Below are 18,260 nucleotides of genomic sequence, written 5' to 3' on the forward strand. Positions count from 1 at the left end.
TCCTTTCTCCCAGAAATAAAGTCTAACTTTGTTCATTTGGGACTTCCATTTATTGTTTCTTATTCTTCCTCCTGGAGGTAAAAGAGAACAAGCCTACATCCTCTTCCATGGGCAGTTATTTCTCAAATCCCTCTCAAGACTTCCTTTTTCCTGGCTAAACATGCCCAGTTCTTTAATAGCTCCTCATATGTCATGGAATGTAGGCACTTCTTCATCCATATTTCCCTCCTATGGATTCTCTCCTTATTAATATCCTTAAGTTATGGTGCCCAAACTAAATATGATATACTCTAAATACAAATATGAGCTGACCAGAGTGCCCATCTGAAAAAACAAACAAACAAACAAAAAACTGAAGACCAACTAAGTGATCAGTATATAAAGTGAGGCAATTGTAATTTAGGGCAACAAGCAATCTTTTCAGAGAGGGATGCCCAAGCAGAGGAATCACAACAGGGGTTATATACACTCAACAGAGGTAGCTAGATAGACGAAACAGTAATTTACGAGTTGTTTGCTACTTTAACTCTGGAGTCATTTGAAATACTAGATTTGGGAGGTGGGTAGTCTATATAATAGAACAGTTAAACTGCAGGAAGGGAGGAGTAAGAGGAGTTGAAGGATTACAAAAACAAGGTCACAAAAATGTCCTTAGAACTATTTCTGCCCAGGACAGAGCAGTTAGAAACTGCTGGTTAGAGTGGGGTAAGGGCCTGGAGTTTCACAGGAGTTGACAAGGGTATAGTAAAAGGGACTATTACTTCCATATTCCCAGACTACGTGTCTTTAAATGGAGCCCCAAAACAAAATAGATTTTTTATGAATTACTTAAAAACAAGGATAGTTATTTATTTATCTTTGTATTTCCATTATTTAGCACTTTGAATTACATATTGTCTGTGTGTAAGTAAAAAATACCCAGACTGGTTTGGGCATGCCCAGATCTCCTAAAATGGAGGCATTCTGCATAGGAGTAAACTCCTTTGATTGGCTGCCTACCTGAAAAAGGCTTTAAGCTTTAAAACTTGGGAAACAGAGACAAAGATTCCTTTTCCTGCTGGGTCTAAAGAAAAAAAAAATCACAGTTCACCCACATCCTGTTATTAAAGAGCATAGCTTACTTCCAGAGCCACCCCACCTCCACAAACACACCCTAACACTCGGATCCCAAGCACCCTAGGCTTTTCCAGCCTTGCATTTTGCATTCTAGGCCAGGCTGGCTGCACCGTTCAACCTGAAATCCTGGCTCTGAGTAAAGGATCACTTGCACCTGAAACTGAGGACAAAACAACACTGAAAAGGTAAGGTAAAAAAGAGAGAGGTGGGATTAGGGGGCAGAAGGAAGTCCCAACCCTCTCACCTTTGCAGTTTGTGGTTCCCACACTGTGGGTAAAACTGTGATCTTCACTCTTTGGACACAGCAGAAAAGAGTCTTAGCCAGAAAGAGAGAAACAGAGAGAAAGCGACCATCTCAAGAGTCTGAAAAAACTCAATCTGTTAAGGTCAGGTAGGAAATCAAAGGAGACTACTACCCCACCATCCACTTGTGGTAGAGGACACATGGTGAGAAAAGCCCCAGTTTTACATGTTTCTATCTAGTTAACACATATTGATGCATATGTTATGTGCATATTGTATGTATATGTACATGTATACATAATTGTATATATTGTATATCACATATACTTGATATATATGTATCTATTTCTATCATCTCTCTATATTGATTGAAGTCTTTACTACTAGACTATAAACTTTTCAAGCAAAGTGTAGATTAAAACTCACTCAGACTTTTGAGATACCACATATTATGATTTGTCCCATTCTTTAACTCTACCATACCTTCTCATTTATTTAACTTTGGTCACACCTGATTTTTTTTTTAAACATTGAGAAAGATAACTATATCAAGTTGCATCATGATTTTTATGTCTAAGGAAAAGAAAAGAGGTTCTTCCCTTAGACATTTATCATATTATTTTCTCTCTTGGAGGAAAAAAAGAAAAACAAAAAACAAAAATCAAAAAAACCAACCCCAAAACACAACTGTACTTACAATCCCAGGGATATGTTTCTATATACTAGAGGTTTATTGAGCTATTTTTTAAAATTACATATTTAGATTTGTTAACTTCTAGCATAGTTAAAAATATTTTTAAAAAGACCTGGTTAAGACACCAAATTGACTAAAGCAAAAATAATAACTAATTTTGTCTTTTTTGAGAAAATTAGTTTTGAAAAACTAATTTTGTCTTTTTGGCTCTTTTGGAGCAAGGTGGGGACAAATCCTAAAAAACTTTCTTCTGTATATTGTTTGCATCTATAAAATGTACCATTCAAGATCTACTTTCAGATCATTACAAGTAGTAAGCCTCAGTTGCATCAATGTTATTTTCAGAAGTGAGACCTGTTTCATTCACCCTGTACTGGACTTTTTTTTTAAAATATATTTCAGAAGTGTCTCTTTTCTGAATGGCAAAAAAAACTCCCAATTAAAATAATTTATTTAAGGTTATCATCTAGACTTACCCAAAACATGTTACATGCAATTATTCACAGTTTCTAAGTTATTTCTTGTTGTTTAGAATAATTAAATGAAGTTATTCTTTGATGTGAGTGAAATCCCATTTTCATTATTATAGCACTATACTATTTGTCAACATATACAACTGTGTAAATCATTTGTAGATCACTGACCATTTTATTTATTTTTAAAAATTAGATCAGGCTTTAAGTGCTATTAGATATTTAAAGAGATGGATAAACTCCGAATAACTAAAATATTGTGTTGTCATATATGCATGTCATGCTATGTCACCACAGCTAAGTCATCCATTTTTAAAATGTCTTCAAGATAGCTCCTAATTCTGAAATCCTACAAATATACAAATAGAATTAGGTGTTCTTTGGAAGCACAGAGCCTCTGTTGAAACCTCCAACTTTAGAGAGAAAGGCAGAATATCGGTGTCAGATTCCACTCTACCTATGGCCTTAGTCCGGTAGCAGTAAAGGCCTCACAGACTCACTACTTCTCCTTCAACATCCAGTACCCAAGTAAAGTAGATATAAAGGAATTTTAAAGTAGAGCTGAGGGATTGATTCACCTCAACAGACATTTATATAGTCAGTGAGGGAATAATTGCCTAATATACACAGCAACAATTTAAATCACATTCAGTGACAGATTTTCAAGTTTCCTCAAAGAAAGGTAGATTCCAAAAGAATGTAAAATTTCACAGAAAATGCTTCTACCTAGGAGAAAATTAATAAGAAGACATCAACAGTTATGGACCAATTCCAAAACTATCATAACTTCATATGTCTTTAGAAAGATGATCTACAATATATCCTTTTGAAAAAGATAAAAATGGAACTGGTAGTCATTGATAATTTTGTAGAGGAGACCACATCTTTATAGCACCTAAATGGACAGAGAACTACAAGGAATATAAGATCCTTTCCAACTTCTTATTTGTTAAATGTGCCTGTACATGCACACATGTTTATATATTAATTATGTACTATATGTATGTTGTTGTTCAGTTACATCAGTCATGTCAAACTCTTGGTGACCCCATTTGGGGTTTTCTTGGAAAGGATACTGGAGTGGTTTGCCATTTCCTTCTGCAGCATATTTTTACAGGTGAGGAAACTGAGGCAAACAGGGTTCAGTGACTTGCCCAGGATTGTATAGCTAATAAGTGTCTGAGGGCAGATTTGAACTAAAGTCTTCCTGACTCCAAGCCTGGCACTCTATCCGCTGAACCACCTAGCTGCCCTACACACACACACGCGCACACACACACACACACACACACACGAACATACATTCACATACATATGCATATGCACATATATATATATATATGGGGGGCAGAAATAGATCAAGGTTGCCCACAGCATTGAAAGGTTAATTGATTTGTTCAGGGCCATATAGCCAAAGTATAACAACATATTCATCATACCTGCATCATCCATTTTTTTTCTCCCCATTATATGTCTAGCCCAATATCTTTTCAATGACTATAGATCTCATCAATAAGGCCCTGTAGTATTTTAGTAAAACACTAAAAAATAAAAGCAGAGATGATTTCCACACCAAGAAAATCCATGAACATAGTTGATAGACCAACAAGCATTTATTAAGTACCTACTATATTCATATATATCTGTATATATATCTGTGTATATATATACATAACAGGGACTGTACTAGGCACTGGAGATAATAATACAAAGATTGAAACAATTCCTACTCTCAAGAAACTTACATTCTAGTGAACAATGGAAAGAATGAAAATATAATTCTGAATGCTACCTCAAAATATATCAGAATTGGAAGGACCTCAGAGGTAATCTCAACCAATTTATACATAAGCTAAAATCTAAAGACTTTCAGTCTGCAGGGAGCTTACTACCTCATCAGACATCCACTTTTGAACACCTCTAATTGTTAGGAAGTTTATATTTGGAAAAATAAAAAAAAAATCTTTCTGTTGTTTCTCTGAAGGACATTATGTGCCTGTTCAAAATTTCCAATATGAAGTGGTCAAAACTGATAAGAAAGATGCCAATAAATTTGTGAAATTACTTACAAATCCTTATATCAATTATCAATGAGAATTACCATTAATATGAGCATTTTTAAAAGATGAAGTTATTGTTGATATTTTGAGGAGAGAAGTGTCTCCATCAGAGGCACTTGTGGGAACAGGTTCTACTGTGGTGAGATCTGGGTGCTTTCAACTTCTTTTGCCATATCCAGAATTTATCCAGCACCAGAGATCACAATAGAGCAAATTTTTTAGGGTGGCTTTCTAATCCAACTTTCCTGCCAACAAACATTTCCTTTTGTTCCTTCCTGGCTGAAGCTTGACTCCCATCCCCATCCCTGATGCAGAGAATTCAGAACCCCTGCTCCTCTCAGATTCTCAGATTTATTTCTCCTTCCCCAATTATGGTAGGCTAGCATCACATCCTAAAGTGCTAAAGTTCTTACCAACTGACTGTACTAAACCCTCCACTTCTCCACCATTGTAACCTTAGGACTCCCATGCTTTTCCAGCCACCCCGCAGCTTAACCTTCTTATATGTATTATCACCCCCATTTTGAGTGTGTGCTTTTTGAGTGCAAAGACTATCCGTATTCTATTTTTGTCTGCAATGCTTAGCTAAGTCCTAGCACTTAATTAATATATTACTTATAAGCACTTAATGCTTTTTGTTTTCATTCATTAATTAACCTATATGAAAAACACTTTTGTCTTTCAGCTTTATTTTGTAGGTAGTTGTGTGTGTGTATTTTTAAGAGTAGACAACTACAATGATAATAATAGATTACTCAAGCTTGACATCTTTTGGGAATTTATAAGTATCTACTTTAAATTTATCAGAAGAAATACAAGACCTTATTTATCAGTTCATTCAATGATTAGCACTAGACAGCCACTGGAAATGTTATGATTTTTTTTAATGACTCACTTTCTGGTTGTTAAGTGAGGGTCACACTCTTGGAACATTAAAATAAAATGAAATAGGGTAATATTCAAAATACGTAATACTTAAAGTATTGAAAGATTCTTTCCATTATTGGAAAAGTAAGATTAAATTAGATTCCCCCATTCAGAATCAGAATTCTGTGCTTGGAATTATTATTATTTTTTATTCATGTAGCTCAATTTTCATATAAAATTTCTCACAAGTAAAACCAACAGATATTATAAAATGTTTGTCTTCTAAAAAGACCATCAGGAAATTAGCACTACTCAAATAAAATCTGTGATCTTATTGATTTAGAATTTCCCTACAACAATTCAGATTGTCAGCCATTCCTGCCTATCTATCTATGCTTTTCTACCTGAGATTCTTGTTCATTCCCTATCAAAATTTCTTCACCAGAGGTAAACCCAAAATGACAGAAGAGCTTTCTCGCTTTCTCCTGAAAGAAAACTAGAAAGCAATAATGCAAGTTTTGCTTTAAAATTCATTCTTTATACATGTTTGCAGGGATGGAGAAGGATCTAAAAATACACACGTACACGTAATGGTTTAAAGTTAACAAATACTTTTCTAAGTAGGTAGTGTATTGTTATTTTATTTTCCAGATGTAGAAACTGAGACTTAGACAGAGGAAGAAACTCATTGAAAATTAGATTGCTAGTAAGTGCCAGAGGTAGAATTTAAACTAAAATTTTCCCACTCTGCCTGGTCTTTCCCTTATATCTTGTTATCTCAAATCTGGACAGAGTGATTGGGAACAAGAGATCATTTAATAGCTCCACTGCTTACTAGAATGCAAAATATAGGTAGCAGTGAAAGGTAGCATGGTTCATGGAAAGAATTATGAACTTATGGACAGAAGTCCAGATTTCAAGTAATGGATCTACCCAATGAATGGCTACATAACCATGGACAAGTATTTAACCTCCTATCAGATTTATTTTCTTACTATGAAATATTGGAGATATGGGAAATCTGAAAATAAATAGTTTCTCATGTTGCAGCTCTGGATCTCAAAAATAGGTCTTTGAAAATGTCTTATTTCAATTAATAGAAGTTCATGAAATACCTGAAACTGACACCGTAATAGGTGACATATAGTGCTTGACAAGTTACAAAGCACTTTATTGATGTAAAGCGATTTGATTTTTAAAGGAGCCCTGTGAGCTAAGCAATCCAATACATATATTCAAAATCAAAAGTTAATAGAGAGGAAATTGAGGTTCAGGGCATTCAAATTTACCTAACCAAGGTGTTTCAGCTGCTAAGTGGCAAAGTAAGAAGTTGAACCAGATATTTTGCTGCCAAGTTCAATGTTCTTTTGCTCTTTGCATTTTAAATTCTGTTGAACTCTAGGAAAATGTGCTTTCCATTTTCTGAATTCAAATTTGGAGGACGATATCAGGATTAGGTTGGTTGTCAGTGAATTGTATGTGGGCGAAATAGAGAAACAGGTGAATCACAACAGCAGCCATAATAAAGTTCTTCACTCCTAGAGTGTTAAAAGCCTATGACTTTCTAAAAACTGGATTCTGCAGAATAGTTTGCTGAATTTCAATTGCTAGAGTTACAGAGACTAGATAAATGCTTAAGGAAAAAGCAGTGTTTAAGGGAGAATCTCCTCTTGTGGGAAATATATAAATTGGTCTTATGGGAAACTTAATTAAGTAGAATTTTAGGAAGTATAATATAATCCATTGGGTAGGACACACTATGTTACTGTAAGTAGAAAAACCTTTGCAATCAGGTTTAATTTTTAAATGAAAGAAGGTTTCAGAAGTTCTAAAGTTTAGTATGATGGATGATTTTGCAGGCAGTCTGAAGGTGAATGAGTCAGTCTAGCCATTATCCAAAAGAGAAATCAAGCAGTTGGAACAGATGAAATTCTGGAATCAGAGAAAATTATGTGAGAAAAGAAAAAAAACATGGAAAGTAAGAGTAGAATGAAAAACAGAAATATTAGAAACAGTAATTTTAATTTTATGGATTATAAGCATTTATATATTCATATATATGCAATATGTGCTCTATAAACATTTAATAAATTCATTTTCATTAATTGATTTAGGAACTGTGCTAGTTGGTGATCAGTCTACCTAACCACATTGACCCTCAATTTTGCGATCTTTAAAATGGTGATAATAATAATCATAGTACATACTTCACAGATTTAAGGCTTAAAGAAATACTGTGTGTAAAATACTTGGAAAATCTTTAAGTATGTATATAAAATATAGTTTATATATGAATATATGCATACATGTATATTATTCAGTTATTCATTATGATATATTAAAATAACTTCATTGTTATACATTCATATTTATACTTATCAATTCAGTGATTATTAGGGAAAAGGATGTTCAACAAAGAGACTTGTCCTTAGAACTGGTAACAATAGTTGACGTAGGTATATATAGCCCTTTGAATATATTCTATCATTTGGTCCTCCCAATAGTTTTGCAAGATAGGCACTATGGATGCTGTTACTCCCATTTGATAGATGATGAATGTGGAAATCAGAAAGGTTAGGTAGCTTTCAAAGATAATACAACTACAAAGCGCTGTTGGTGGAATTTCAAGCCGTGCTGCCAACGTGATTAACAAGATAATTATGTCTATCAAATATTGGAGAAGACATACTAAAAACAAACGATACAATAGTGTAATTCCTTCTAAAGTTGTTAGTAAGTGACTATGTTTTCAGCAGTTAATAAGTATTTACTGGGTCTGCTGTATACTAAAGACTGTAAGAAATATTTCACAAATTTTGGATATAGATGAGAGCTGACTTGGAACAACAGGACTGAGCTGCAAAAAACAACAGCAACAACAACAAAACAAAACACACACTCACTCTAAATGTATTATTTCTTGCACATTAAAAATAGTAGTAAAAAGCTGAAGGAAGATAAATCAAAAAAGTCATAGTATTTGCTCTTTCTGAAGAAGAGCAGATTGGCCTTGGACTCCAGGGAAATCACTGTGAGAATTTGCTAACTAGAAATGCAGAAATAAATAAATTCTACAACATATTCAGAGAAGGGAAAAGAGAAGAAAAAAAGTGATTAGCACCTCTAGATATTCTTTTGACTAGTTTATGATATCAGAAGGTGAGCTGACACGAGCTAAATCCTTGGGTGAAGTCAGCATCTCTCTTTTTCATGATCCTTTCTGTGTATCTCTTGATATGCCTGGCTTTCTGAAAAGACAGTAGGAGGGATAGAGTAATGAAAAAAGTCAGGCAGACCAATTCCTATTTAAAATTAAAACCTGTAAACTTGTCAACAAAGAATGGGGAAAAAAATCAAAACAACAACAACCCTGTCCAGCTGCAGAGTTGCTTATGTGTGTTTGTGTGTATGTATATACGTATGGGATGGAAGTACAGCATTTTTTTTCCCCAGATTTTTCCTGAGTGCAAATAAGACTTGATCTTCTTTCCCTCCCATTCACAGATTGCCTCTGAAATGTGGGTTGAGGCTGAGTTCAGTGTGAAAATAACTCCCCAGGATTCTTTGACTCCTTCTCGCATCTTTTTGAGACATAGCTTTAAAAGTGGCTCAGAAAAACTGTTTTAGGGAATATGTAAGCTGTCCTAGCTGAGTATGGTCTTGCCCAAGATTGAGGAGAATGTTCACAGAGAATTAGGAAAAGCTCATTATTGGCCTTGTCCTTCAGAGACTGATTGAGCTATAAGGACTGGTCCCTGAATGAGGAAAAAGAAAGGAAAAAAAAAATCAATGCTAATTTGGTTTTTAATGTAATAGAGCAATAATCACTTCTCATATTTAAATCAATTTTTAATTGCTGGATTTCAAGTAGGAAGAAAATAAAAACTTTCAAAATATATGGAATATGAACTACAGTTCAAATTAGTCCACAAGTGAGCTGAATTCATAGTTCTGTCCTATTTATATAATTATACATAATTATTTATATATGTATATATAATTATTTATATAATTTATGTGCATATATGTATATTTATATATAATTATATAATTTAAATGGATATGCTTAGAAAACAGTAGTGTCATAGGGAAAAAAGTCTGGACTTTGAGTAAGGAAACTAGTTTAAATACTCTCTTTGATTTTTTATTATTACAAATAACTCATTGAATCCTTTTGAACACCAGGTTCTTCACCCACAAAATTGGGATATGAAGAATTGCCCTAGTCACTATTGATTAGAGAAATGCAAATTAAAACAACTCTGAGGTACCACCTCACACTTGCCAGAGTGGTTAATATGACAGAAAAGGAAAATGATAAATGTTGGAGAAGATGAGGGAAAATTGGGGCACTAATGCATTGTTGGTGGAGTTGTGAACTGATCCAGCCACTCTGGAGAGCAATTTGGAGCTATGCCCAAAGGGTAATCAAACTGTGTATACCCTTTGATCCAGCAATACCATTGCTAAATCTATATCCCAAAGTGATCATAAAAATGGGAATAGGACCCACATGTACAAAAATATTTATAGCAGTTCTTTTTGTGGTGGCAGGGAATTGGAAATTGAAGGGATGCCTGAATCAAATGGGGAATGGCTGAACAAGTTGTGGTATGTGAATATAATGGAACACTATTGCAATATAAGAAATGATGAGCAGGTGGATTTCAGGGGGAAAAAACAAACAAACCTGGAAAGACTTATATGAATTGATGCTGAGTGAAGTAAGCAGAACCAGCAGAACATTGTACATAATAATAGTAACACTGTGTGATGATCAACTATGATTGACCTATCTCTTCTCAGCAATAGAATAATGCAAGACAATTCCAAAAAACTCAAGACAGAAAATGTCATCCAAGTCCAGAGAAAGAACTATGGAGTCTGAATGAAAATTGAAGCATATTATTTTCACTTTGTGTGTATGTGTGTGTGTGTGTGTGTGTGTGTGTGTGTGTGGTTTTTCCCTTTTGTTCTGTTCCTTCTTTCACAACATGACTAATACGAAATATGTTTCCAGTGATTGCACATTTATAACCTATATCACTTTGCTTGCTGTCTTGGGGAAGGGGGAAGGAAGGGAGGAAAGGAGACAAATTTGGAACCAAAAATCTTATAAAAATGAATATCGAAAAATATCTTTACCTGTAATTGGAAAAACTAAAATACAATTTACTAAAAAAAAAAAAAAAGGAGCTGACCTAAATGGCCTCTAAGTTCCTATCTAAATCTAGGCCTATGAGCTTAACAAACATAATACCTCACAGACTAGTTGTAGGCTTTGAATGAGGTAGTATATATAAAATGTTTTTCATGGGAGAACACTAAAAATATTAGATATTATCAAACTGATTCTAAAGAAAAACAAAAGATATTATTGGTACCAGGGAAGTTTAATTTTAGGCATGTGTATCTAAAACAAGAACCAAGTTTTGTAAAAACTGAAAATGTAGATTCTAATTGGCCTAGACTGGCCCTGCTTTATTCCCTTACCAGCTTCAGACTTTCTCTGAATTCCACCAGGATCTACTCACCAAAAGGATGCCTTCTCTCCCTGGAACTTAACTCAGTGCCTGGGGCATTCTCACTTAAGATCATCCCTCCAGCATGCTAGTCTCCTTCCATTAGTGAGTTCCCCCAGGACTTTTATTTCAGGGAAATACCTAGGCCTAATATGAGGCTTTATTTCTCTTCCAGCTGTTCTGTCTCTCTCAGGTCTTTACCAGTATGCCCTAATTTAGCTCCCCACTTCCTCTCACCTCATTGAAAACTCCTTTTTATTAAGAATGTAAGCCATTTGAGGTTAGGGACTGATTTTTTTTTTCTTTTATGTCTCGTTGAATATAGTAAGAACTTATTAAATTTGTTGCCTGCCTAATTTATATTAAAACTATTAGCTAGGAAGCAGTTGCTATGAATGAAAGTATCCAAAGAGGCTAAAAATATGTCATGAAAACAAAATGAAATATAAGTTGTAGTAAAGTCTAGACTGTTGAATGCTGAAGGCAAACCTGTGACCTGAAAAGTCAGTGTAACAATTAACATCAGGATGCTCAGAGAGCTTCATTAATCTTAAAGTATATTCTTTAACCATAAAGAATTGTGTACCTTGCTTTTTCCTAACTCAATTATTCAAGAGAATGGGAATCTCATAAGCAAAATTTCTTAATAGATATGATGCAGGAAGAAAAACATTGGAATTGAAGACAAAGGAGTAAGTTTTAAATCCTTGAGGGCAGGGACTATTTTTTGTCTCTTTTTGAATCCCCAGCACTTAGCACAATACCTAGCACATAGTATACATTTAATAAATATTTATTAAATGACTGAATTAAGTGAATAAAGAGGATGAGAAATTGAATGAAAACAGTGAAGTTCAAGAGCAAGGATGTATTTATGATTTTTTCCATCTATAAAAATAAGCCAACAAAATCACCATTAAAAGATTCAATTTATTTCATATCAATTTTTCAAACACAGAAAACACTTTAAGTTTTCATTATTTTCTTCCCTCCATTTTCTTTCTCCCTATTTCTGTCAAATGCTTCATTAACTGTTCTAGGCAATTCCTGAGGCTCAAGCTTTAGTATTTCTGTGATTTGAGGAAGACTTTATCTACAACATTGTGATTTTTTTTCTTCTTTCTACTTTCCTTTTTAAATTCTTCTTTTGAAGCTTCAGCATGCCTAGTTTGTGTTTTCCTTTAAACTCAAAATCTAAGCCAATTGGCTCCAAAAGTCTTGTTATGGAAAATTCAGAGACCAGGTGTTCTGTATGTCATCTTCCCCCCAAATTCTGGCTGGGTAGATATCATCTTGCCTATTTTTAGAATATTCTATTTTCCTTAATCACCAGGATTTCTAAAACATAAGACATCCTACATGATTTTGTCCTGTTTTTTTTTTCCTCTTCCCTACAGCTTCTTGAAGTTCTCTACCCTGCCCATTTTATAACTCTTCAAATATCCATTTTGTGAGAATTGAGCTCCTTTAATTTTTGTTTATAACTTTTCTGACTTTCATTTTAATTTCTTACATTTTACCCACTACTGTGCTATTTCCTTTACTGAATAATTTTAGTAAGTAGCCTTTAAAACAAAAAAGTATTTTACACACACATACACACACACAAACACACACACATCAACATACACACAGACTTCCTCTTGGCCTTCTGAAATTGTTTGGTTATTATTGGAGCTCAAACTATTCAACCATCCTTCATTTTCATTACATGATCTTGGCATTCATAACGCCTTAATTTTTTTTCTCTATATATATACTTACTGCTCTCTATACTATACTTACTGTTGGCAAAAACAATGTGTAGTCAAAGTATAAGAACACTATCAAAAGAAACTCATTGGTCATTCTTACTTATATTTATATTTATATTTATCTCTTCTCTTTTCTTTAATACTTTCATATATCCTTTTATGTCCCATGCTAATGGTTATACACATTGGTTGAGTTTTGTTCCAGTTTCTCTTGCGTATATTTTCACATGTACATATTTTACATCCTTGCTTGCCATATACTATTGCCAACATGATATTAATATTAGAAGGGATATTAACACTAGACTCAAATGACTCACACCATTCTACATTCAATTTCCTTAAAATTGATATAACTCCTCCTCCTCTTTCTCCTCTTTCTTCTAATATGCAAGAGCAACCCTACCATTTATTTCATCTTTATACGTCTGCTTTTTTCTCGCCTAAATGGTAAGTGTGCATGAACTGGTCACATTATATATTATATTATGCCATTGCATATTCACACAACTTAGCATACCATCTTTTGACAAAAAATAAACAAAAACAACAAAAACTCTCATTTGACCCTTCTATTCCCATGAGTTACCCAATATCTTTTTTTGCCCTTTGTGGCTAAACTCCTTGAAAAGACTCCAATAGGATCTTCTGCTTTCTCTCTTCTTACTGACTTTAAAACAACCTACCATTTCTGATGTCATCACTCCAAAGTTATAGATGATCTTTGAATTGCCAAATCCAATGATTTCTTTTTCTAAGAAAGATAAACAGAATTAGGCTGTTGTGTTTTTATTTCTGTCAAAGCAGGCCAACATACATGTATGGGAGCCACAATTAGTAACTGAGTTCACTTTGGGGTTGATGGAGTTGGATCTAGACCCCAGAAAGAAAAAACCCTGGATTTTCCCACATGGCCAAATCTCTGGCATTCCCCTGAGGCTATAATCCCATCAACTGGCCTTTCATTGTGGCTACATCCAATCTCTCCTCCATCTGTTTTACCTCCCGATGGCCCCTGGCCATTTCCTACCCTTAATCCTAGCTAGGCTCCATTGTCTAGGTCCCAGGAGTTCTGTTCACCCCAGCTTACTGACCACTCCTAGATCCCTCCCACAGGCTTTCTGTATATAAGGTCCATCTTGTCTCCATTAAGATGCTGGGATTCTCCATCTTGTCTCCATTAAGATGCTGGGATTCTTATAATCTAGCCCCTGCTTAGATTCTTAAAATCTAGCCACTACTCAGATTCTTAAAATCTAGCCAATAGCTTACTAATGTTCATACTCCTTAAGAGCCTGCCCAATATGACAGATGTTCTAATAAACCTTGTCTTTGGCTGAAAGTTTGGGTCGAATCCTTTCAGGCAGGACCCACATGTTGTGATATTGGGGTCCCACCACCCCCAAACCACTAAACCATATCATTTTGGTAACCAGTACGGGGAAACTGTCTAATCCAAAGTTCTTCTCTAGTCAAGACTGGAAGATATGTAAACCTCCCCCCTCCCCTCCTTTTATGCTCTGCAGTTGAGGTCACTCTCCAAGCACCAAGGCTTGGAGGTGCTTTTCTGGCAAACAGTTACGAGGTTGTCTCACACTTGGCTTGATGCTCTCAGGCTCTTGGTCCACTGGGTCGGTTCAAGGCCATGAACCTGGGTACACCTTCCGCAGCATAGAGGACAAAAATGAATGCCCAATCCAGAAGTGCATGCTCAATTCTGTTAATTCCCTCGACCCTAAGGAATTGGGGAAAACTGCAGTTGCTTTTTGGTTCCCTGAGGCTTACTTACTCCCTTCCCTCTGTACCTCTGAATCCTCCTTCGTGGAGGTTACAGGGAAAGTTAGAACAGCTATGGATGTTCTAATAAACCTTGTCTTTGGCTGAAAGAAGGCTTGGGCTGAATTCTTTTGGGCAGGACCTGTGTGTTTGATTTTGGGGTCCCAGCACCCCTAAATCTCTAAACCACATCAGGGGTAGGCTGCACAGTTTATATATCCTTTCAACAGGGGCTGATGTCTCTCAATCATCATTTCACCCCTAGACAGAGAGAATGTTCCCATACCAGACCACTCCCAGTCTTGGGCTATCTAGACAAAAGAATCTGTCTCCACCCAATCTTGAGTAAAACACAATGGGCTTCCCCCACTTTAGATTAAATTCTTTTCAAGCTTGAGTGGGGTCTGACCATGATAAGGAAAGTCAAAGTAATCTCATTATGGGTAATGTCCTTCTGAAGAAAAACTGAACTCAAAGTCAGGACTTTGGAAGAAGGGGAATGGGGGAGGACTCTGGACTTCATCAAGATATTGTTTATTAATAATCATTTTTCACATTTTCACAATGCATTCAATCTGTTGCCAAGACCTGCCAATTTTACTTTGTAACATCTTTCATATATGTCCCCTTCCCTCCACTGACACTGCCAACACCCTGGTGCCAGTTTTTCACCACCTCACACTTGCACTATTACAATATCCTCCTAGTGGATTTGTTTGCCTCAAGTCTCTCCCCACTCCATTCCATCCTCCTTTCAGCCAAAAAAAAAGGGATTTTCCTAAAGCATAAGTCTGACCATGTCACCCACACCTTACTAAATAAATTCCAGTGGCTTCTTATTGCTTCCAGGGTCAAATGCAAAATCCTCTGTTTAATTTTCAAAGTCCTTCATAATATATTTCCTGATGGGGTTGGAATCTGGGCCCCAGAAAGGAAAAACCCTGGACTTTCCCACATGGCCAAATCTCTAGCAGCTATAGTCCTATCAACTGGTCTTTCATTGTGGCTACACCCAATTTCCCCTCCATTGTCTTGCCTCCTTATGGCCCCTGGCCATTTCCCACCCTTGGTCCCACCTAGGCTCCATTTCTCACCCTTGGGAATTCTATTACACCCAATCTCCTCTCCATTGTTTTATCTCCTTATGGCCCCTGGCCATTTCCCATCCTTAATCCTAGCTAGGCTCCAGGTCCCAGGAGTTCTGTTCACCCCACCTTACTAGCCACTCCCATCCAGATCTCCTTAGGCCCTTCCTCCCATCACCCCAAACTACTTGGCCACTCCTAGATCCCTCCCACAGTCTTTCTGTATATAAGGTCCATCTTGTCTCCATTAAGATGCTCTGATTCTTAGGATCTAGCCAATAGCTAATAGATGCTCAGGTTCCTTAAGAGTCTAGCTAATATGTCGAATCTTCAATATACCTTGTTTTTGGCTGCAAGAAGGCTTGGGTGGAATTCTTTTGGGCAGGACCCAGGTATCGTGATTTTGGGATTCCAGGATCCCTAACCTCTAGACTGCCTCACTCCCTCTTTCTTATCTTCTTACATCTTAATTCCTACCACATACTTTTTAATCCAGTGACACTGGCCTCCTTGCTATTCTTCTAACAAGACATTTCATCTCTCATCTCCAAGAATTTTCTTTGGTAGTCCCCCATGCCTGGAATACTCTCCATCCTCACATCTTCCTGGTCCCTGAGATAAGGCAAGTTTTATCTAATTAAACATTTTATCTTGATCTAAATGCAATGACTATCATTCACACCTTTCTCTTCTGGTTTGTGTCTTTTTTTCCACCAAGATCAATAAATTAGCAGTGATTATAAGTCATGTATAAGCATGCTGCCATAATTTTTGGCAGCTTTACAACTAGATTCCTATAGAAATACATTAATCCACATTTTAAAATGCCTTTATACACCAATTTCAAATTTTCTTCTTTGTTTCATTGTTTTATTGCACTGAAATTTTTTGCCCTGCATTTATTTATAGGTAGTGTTTTTATTCTAGCATGTAATAGATAAAGTCCAGGAACTAGAATCAGAAGATAGAAGGGCATGAAAGTAATTATTAGTTAAGTTAGAACTAGCAACTGTCTTCTTGGTTGGAGTCAAAGAAACTGGATTCTAATTTGTATGACCTTTGACAAGTCATTAACATTCTCTCAATATAGCTCTTCCTCTGTAAGATGAGACAGTTAGATCAGTGACTTTCAAAGACCCTTCTACCCCAAATCTGTGAACTTATGATCCAAGACAGAAACTTTGCCTCACAATCCTACAGTTTCTCCTAAATGATACTCACTTTTCTATTAATCTACTAGGCTACCCAAATCCATTTAACTTAAGCATAATAACATCACTATCTGTAGTGTGGTGAATGGGATAATGGGTGTGACAGTATTCTAAACATTAAAAAAAAAAGTTAACTCAAATGCAAAGTAATTTTTTTTTCATTTTTTCTTGTTGTTATTCACTTGTTCGACTCTTTGTGAACCCTTTTGGGTTTCTTCATAAAGATAAAGGAGTTGTTTGCCATTTCCTTTACCAGCTCATTTTCTAGGTAAGGAAACTGAGGTAAACAGGGTTAAGTGACTTGCCCAGGGTCATATAGCTAGCAAGAGGACAAATTTGAACTTGGGTCTTCTTGATTTCAGGCCTGCCACTCTATCCACTGTGCCACCTAGCTGCCCTATTTTTTTAATTAGTTATTTTACATATATCTATAATTTCATTGTTATAGAGAACTTCCAGTAAGCATCTCTTATCTCCAATGCACATAGTTACCTCCTCTGGAATTTTTAATCTTAGAGATCTGCCTGGGTCACTAAGGGAGAAAATGACTCACCCAGAGTCACACAGGCAATATCTCAGTATCTCTTCCCTACTCCAAAGCCTGCTCTCTACTACACCATGACTGTGCCTCTTCATTAAATTTTCTTTTCATTTTGTACTCTATAAGCTTATTTTCAAATGTGGAAATTGGTGACAGAAATGATGTATCACAGATAAATCACCTTCTAGATCATGTTTAGGTACATGACTCAGTATTCTTCTAAGTTTTAACTATGCATACTGGTGACAAACATTAATGTGTCATAAGAGCAGTTCTGATTAATATAATGATCAACCACAATTCCAAAGAACTGTTATTGAATAATAGTAGCCTTCCTGAAAGAGATAGGAAAACCTCAAAATGCAGAATGAAATATTTTCAGAAATAAAAAGAAGGAAGAAAGAAAGAAAGGAAAAGAAAGAAAAAAGGAAGGAAGGAAGGAAGACATGGTCCATGTGAGTGTGTAATTGATTTATGTGACTATGTGTATTTGTTACAAGGGGCAGCTAGGTGGTACTGTGCATAGAGTGTTGGGCCTGAAGTCAGAAAGACCTGGGTTCAAATTTGGCCTCAGGCACTTAGTAACAGTGCTACCCTAGGAAAGTCACTTAATCTTGTTTGCCTCAGCTTCCTCATTATAAAATGAACTGGAGAATAAGATATTTTTTTTTATTTAAATGTCAAATTATTTTAGAGGTAAATTGTGATAAACAGGAATTGATAGGATCTCTTAATGGAGTTGATCAGAATACTATAAATGGTATTAAGGACAAGACAGAAATGTGCAATTTTTCCATTTAGTCTGGCTTGGAAAATGAACTCTGAACTATAAGTAATAGAACAAAAGTGACTAAAAGACTTTGAAATCCACATTAAGACATAGTCAGTATACCTGACTCTTGTCATCCAGATCAGATT

Source organism: Vombatus ursinus, unplaced genomic scaffold, assembly GCF_900497805.2.
Source record: "Vombatus ursinus unplaced genomic scaffold, bare-nosed wombat genome assembly UNPS02010284.1, whole genome shotgun sequence".
Taxonomy (NCBI): Eukaryota; Metazoa; Chordata; class Mammalia; order Diprotodontia; family Vombatidae; genus Vombatus; species Vombatus ursinus.